General features: G+C 62.6%; 1 pseudogene; it reads right to left on the bottom strand.

Annotated features, from left to right (window-relative positions):
- Positions 1-1,308: 1,308 nt before the first annotated feature.
- LOC129631459 (leukocyte immunoglobulin-like receptor subfamily A member 6) lies at positions 1,309-4,788 on the bottom strand (annotated as a pseudogene).
- Between the last annotated feature and the right edge of the window lie 1,071 nt (positions 4,789-5,859).

Here is a 5,859-nt window from a genome sequence, read left to right as displayed (position 1 = left end):
TTTGGTGAAAGTGATTTCGACTTTTCCCACGTGAACAACCCACGTGTCCATATTCTGCTTGTACACGCGTGGCCGTGCACGCATCTTCCTCTGGGTTATACAACTGTGGGCCAGCGCTGTGTCTCTGCCCTTTAACTGAGAGTTGCTGTCGACTCTCCAGATTGACCGGGCTGATGAGTACCCCTGCCCGTGATGTGCTGGGATTCCTCAGAGTCAGCCTTGTCTCCTCCATCATTTTCTCTTTCGCTCTCTTACAGATGAACTAGGAGGTGGGCATCTCATTTCAGGGAACCTGGGGCATAAAACTGAGGTGGAGACGATCCTATGTGATTGTAATGAGAAGACACATCTGGGCACGTGGGGCCATCGTTGGAGGCTTGCTGCACCAGACTCGCAGGCTGCGCCAGTCTGGCGCACCAGACTAGGATAGTCCACCTGCTCCTTCCTTCCCACCGGCCTTCACCCAGGCACCTTGAGGTTGGCCACGGAGTGTGTTTGCCCCAGAGGAGACACACAGTTCACACTGGGCTCTTTAAGCATGTATTGCCTGCTGATTTTGTCTGTGCCGGGGCTGTGTTGCTGCGGGGGTGTGTCTGGTTGTGTGAGCGGGGTGCTCCCTCGCTGCGGTGTCTGGGCGTCTGCAGCACTGGCCTGTCTGCAGCACGTGGGCTCCAGGATGTGCCGGCCTCAGTCACTGCGGCTCACAGACTCACTTGCTCCTTGGCGCGTGGGGTCCCCCAGGATCACAGATTGAACCCGTGTCTCCTGCATTGGCTGGCAGACTCTTCACCACCAGGGAAACCCCATATCGTTGCTCTTTACAAAATGATGTATTCCTGAGCTCATTTACCAGCGTAGCCCTGACTGTCACTTCAAACGCCAGGGTGTCCCTTCACACTGACAGTGTTTCTGGAGAAACTACAGCGGGTGTCCTGTGACGAGGAGGAGGGGCGTGAGGGGTCCAGAGGGGGCTCAGGGAAGAGTTTAGGATCCAACTGTTCCAAATGGGGCCCCACTTCCACCCATTTATTCAGTTACTTAAACGATGTTCTGTTTCTGAGAAGAGATGGACGTCATTGTGCACACCAGAGACAGCGAGCATGAACAATGAGGCTCACGTCCTCCATGAGAGTGGACAGAGCCTGAGGGCGTGCAGGGTGACGACCCGCCCCTGCCATGTGGGATGCGCCTCGGTCCAGGGGTGAGAGCACCCGGGAGCCAGGGCGTCCTCCCCAGGAGGGAGGGGGCCCCATGAGCAGAGGCTGAGCCCCCTGAGGACGCCTGGGCCTCCTCCTACCCTGCGGCTCATCTCTCCCCCGGGGTCAGAGGCTCATCCAGAAGCTCCCACACCAGAAGCTCGCCTCCCGGGCTCCTGCGCTCTGGGGAGTGTGGGGACCCGGTGCTCAGCTCCGGGCTGCGTCTCGGGCTCCTCCGTGGTCGTGCCGAGCCTGGCAGAGAAGGATCCCGAGGAGCAGTAGGACCGAAGCCGCGAGGCCCATCCGGGTGAGATTCTGCACCGTGTAGTCTGGGGTGAGGGCGCACAGGTCAGCGCCGGCCCCGTTACCCCCTGTGTGTGCCCAGGGCACCCATCTCCCGTGAGAAGAAGCGGCCCCGAGCCCAACCCGACGGGGACGCTGTCCTCGTTCACACTCGCGGGTCTGACAGCGGTGCTGGGGGAGGGTGTCAGCCGGGCCCGAGTGTCCTGAAGGGAGGCTGTGGGTGGGCCGTGTCCTCCTCGGGAGACTCCTGGGGTCTGTCTATCTTACTGTCTCAGACGTTCCTATCAGGACCCTGAGCTGAAGGAGCTCCAACAGCACAGGGTGGGGTGGGGCCCTCCCCTGAGCGGTGGTCTGTGGGGTCCCAGGGTGGGGCCCGCCCCTGAGTGGTGTTTGCAGAGTCCTGGGGTGGAACCCCGCCCCGATCAGTGGTCTGTGGGGTCCCGGGGTGGGAGCCAACCGTAGCTCCCACGGATCCACCTCCCCCTGTAGACGCTCGCTCAGCCCTCTGTGTCTGCCAGCTGGACTCTGCCCATGGGAGGAGGTGATCCCTGCAGCCTCTGGGGGCAGGATGCGGTGGGGGCGGACCTGCTTCTCCACAGACTGAACCCCATGCAGCAGCCTCAGGCCCCTGCAGCCTGTGGCTCCGGCGCCATTTCTGCCTGACTCCCCGCCGCCCCTTGACAATCTGAGGGGCCTTGTCGTCCCAAAGAATGTTAAAGCGCCCTGGGGTGGGCTGTCTCCCCTGAGCACAGAGCCCCGAGAGTCCCCAGGTTCGGATCTGGATCTGTGGCTGGGATACTGGGTCCTGGGAATGAGCCCAGGAAGGCGTATGCTGGGCTGACCTGGGGTCCGCACCTCACACCCCTCTGCCCTGAAGGGCTCTGTGGCCTCCCCGAGACCCTCGCACTGCCCACCTGCCCCTCTGGGACCCCAGTGTGGGAGGAAGGGGCGGGGCGCAGGCTCCGAGTCCCCTCCCTCAGGGGGCCACTCCCTCAGTGCCTCCTCCTCCACCACCTGGCACTCCCAGGGCAGGCCCTGAGCTGTTGAGTGAGCTGGACAGACTGAGGCTCACCTGAGACCACGAGCGCCAGGGGCTCACTGGGCTGTGACAGCAGGTAGGGGTCTGTGCTGAGTGAGCGGTAGCACCTGTAGGTGCCCCCGTGGGCTGAGGTCACAGGGCTCAAGGAGAACTCGGTCTGGTACCGCCCGTCTTGGTCCTGGGAGCGTAGACGCAGGGGGCGATGGGCTGCCCCCTCCTTGGACAGAAGGAAAGTGTCCGTCCTGTTTCCTGACTGACACAGCAGGGTCACAGTCTCCCCTGGGGCCACCGAGGGGCCTGGCCGCACCGAGAGGGAGGGGCTGTCTCTGAGCCGTCCTGCAGAGAGGAAGGGGGTGCGGGTGCCGGGCCTGGTTTGAGTGAGACTCCATGGGCCTCTCTGGCCCTCAGCGCTGTCTCTGTTTCTCAGAGTCTCTCCTCTCCCCGACCCGGTCTCTCTGTCCCCTCCCTGGGACCCCTCCCCCTGGTCCCAGCATCACCCCTGGAGCTCCCCGGTGGGGCCTGTGCAGAGTCAGGTCCCCTACTGACCCGCTGGCTCCTCTCCTGCCACCAGCAGCTCCAGGGGGTCGCTGGGGGCTGACCACTCGGAGGAGAGGCCGTGTCCACCATAGCATCTGTACCGGCCCCCATGGATGGTGCCCACGGGGCCCAGGGGGAAGTCGGCCTGAGAGAGCTCCCCCTGAGGCCTCCGGGCAGGGCGCTGGGGGAGGTCCTGTCCACCCTCCTTGGATAGAGTGAATCTGGCATAGCTGATGTCAGAGTGACACTAGAGGGTCACGTTCTGTCCAGAGGTGACGACAGCGCCCTGCGCGGTCAGGAGGGAGGGCTTCCCAGACAGCCCTGGGGAGAGACACACGCTGGGTTGTTGGGACTGCTTCCCCTGTGGACCCCCCTCTCCCGGCCCGGCCCCAGGTCTGGCCGTGTCTCAGTCTGTGTGTCTGTCCTGTGAGCCCCACGCTCCTCTCCCCACCCTCTCACAGGGGCTCCCCTGGGAGCAGAGACCCCAGTACTTTGTCTTGTCTGCACAAATGTATGCGGTCAGGACGGGACTCCTCCCCTGGGACCAGGAGCTCCAGGGGGTCGCTGGGGGCCGACCACACCCGGGGGGTGTCCCTGTTAGATCCGTAGCATCTGAACGTCCACCTGTGCCTGGGGGTCACGGGGCCCACGGGGAACAGGGCCTGGATCCACCCGTTGGGGGTTCGCTGTCCATCCAGGGTCCGAGGGGACTTGTCTTCTCCTTCCTTGGTCAGAAGAAATCTGTTAAATCCCTGATAGGAGGCACACTGGAGGGTCACGTTCCCTCCTGAGGTCACCACAGGGCTCGGCAGGGCTGAGAGGCTGGGTTTGACGTAGCGTTCTAGGAGAGAAGGAGGCAGCTGGATCTGTGGGGCTCCCCCCTCCCTCCCCAGGGCTGGGCTGTGAGAGGGACACCCCCTGAGAGCAGACCCCCTCCCGAGGGCAGAGCCCAAGGCCCCCGAGGGTCCCTCACGTGTCACCACCAGCTGCAGGGGGTCGCTGCGCTCTGACCAGCCAGTGCGGGTTCTGTAGTAGCAGTCATAGCTCCCTGCGTGGTCCTGCCCCATGTATTGGATGGAGAGCCTAGCCTTGTCCCCAGGACCCGGGGGTTTCTGTCTGTCCCAGAAAACGGGGTTTCCCTCTTTATCCAGATGGAACTCCTGGGCCCCTGGGGGCCCCTGACACCAGATGGTCACGGGGCTCCCCCTGGGGACTACAGAGCCCGGCTCAGCCCAGATGGTGGGTTTGGGGAGGGTCCCTGGAAAGAAATCAGATGTAGGCTCACCAGGCGTCCCTCCAGGTCCCGACCGTCAGCCCAGACCTCCCAGAGTCCCTGTACGTGCATGAACCCCGAGCTGCCCTTCCCCTCCCCATGGCCTGGGAGTGACCCTTGTCCCCTTGAGAAGAGGGAGCTGGGCCCTGGGACAGACTCACCGGCCTGCACCGGGGTCCTCAGGCCCACACTCAGCCCTGGAAGAGAGCGACCTGTGAGAGTTCTGCCCTCAGCCCTAAGCATTGCCTCTCTGCCCCGGGAGCCTCCTGGGTCTTGGGGTCCCCTGACGGAGTAGGCTGACTGGGGGGTCTTTCGAGACCAGGGCTCCCCCTGCCCCTCCCATCTCACCAAGGCAGAGCAGGGCGGGGAGCGTGGGGGCCATGGCGTCTCCTCCCTGCGGTCCAGGCTGTGACGATGGAGGAGACCTGGGTGTCCTACGGACAGACAGACCACAGGGTGTGTCCTCTCCGGGGCTGGGGCTTCCTGTACGTGGCTGTCACATCAGTGTCCCCGCAGGAAGGGGAACAGCCTCTTCTTGAAAGCCTGGCGTCCTCCCCATGACAGTCCCAGTGTGTTCCTGAGACGCCCCTTCCAGTAGAGGTCATCCACGACGTGGCCTTCCGTCTGCGAGCCTCGCGTCGGGGTCTGCTTCCTCTTCTGCCCACCCGTCATCAGGTCCCTGTGGGGTCCTCACCATGGATGGGGTCACCAGGCCCTGGAGATGCTTCGGGGAGGATGCCAGCCCCTACTGCCCGCAGGGCTCAGATCCCCAGAGACACATTTTTTTTTTTTTTTTTTTTTTAAATTGGAGGCTCGTTACTTTACAATATGGTGCTGGTTTCATTCATACATCAGCATGGATCCGCCGTGTGTGTCACATGCCCTCCCTCCCACCTCCCTCCCCTCTAGGTTGTCACAGAGCCCTTGTGTGAGGTCCCTGAGTCACACAGCACATTCCCCCGTGGTCTGTTTTACACAAGCTGGTGTGCGCATTTCCATGCTACTCTCTCCACTCATCCCACCCTCTCCCTCCCCTCTGTGTCCACAAGTCTGCTCTTTATGAGGGACACTCGGTCAGCGTCTCCCTGGGCTCAGTGGAGTCCATGTGCCGAGAGCCCAGAGGAGACAGTCACGGAATAAGGAAGGAAAATGACTCCTCTCCTGCCACGGAGTGTGGTTTCCTTTTCACAGCCCCCTTGAGGGGTGTCTCTCTTTATTGCATCACCGTCCAGCCTGCCTTCCTGGGAACAAGCCCCTGGGTGCTTCCTGCCTCCTTGGGGCCCCAGGGTCCTTGGGCACAGTCTCCGCCTGGTCTTGTCATCACCTGCAAGCTTTAGGGGGTATTGATTGGGGTCAGAGCTCTCACTCTGTTGGAGAACAGATACTCTTGTAAACGTGTGCCAGCTGCTCATGTAACCTGGGGTGGTGGTGCCCTTTTTCTCTGCGCTTGAGGTTCCTGCTCTCCTGTTGTTCCGACCCCATCCCTCAGTGGGGCTGCGGGCTCTTGCTGC

The sequence above is a fragment of the Bubalus kerabau genome, chromosome 17 (genome assembly GCF_029407905.1).
Source record: "Bubalus kerabau isolate K-KA32 ecotype Philippines breed swamp buffalo chromosome 17, PCC_UOA_SB_1v2, whole genome shotgun sequence".
In the NCBI taxonomy this organism is placed as follows: Eukaryota; Metazoa; Chordata; class Mammalia; order Artiodactyla; family Bovidae; genus Bubalus; species Bubalus kerabau.
The sequence above is the reverse complement of the archived record's forward strand: the minus strand, read 5'-3'. Positions and strand labels throughout refer to the sequence as shown.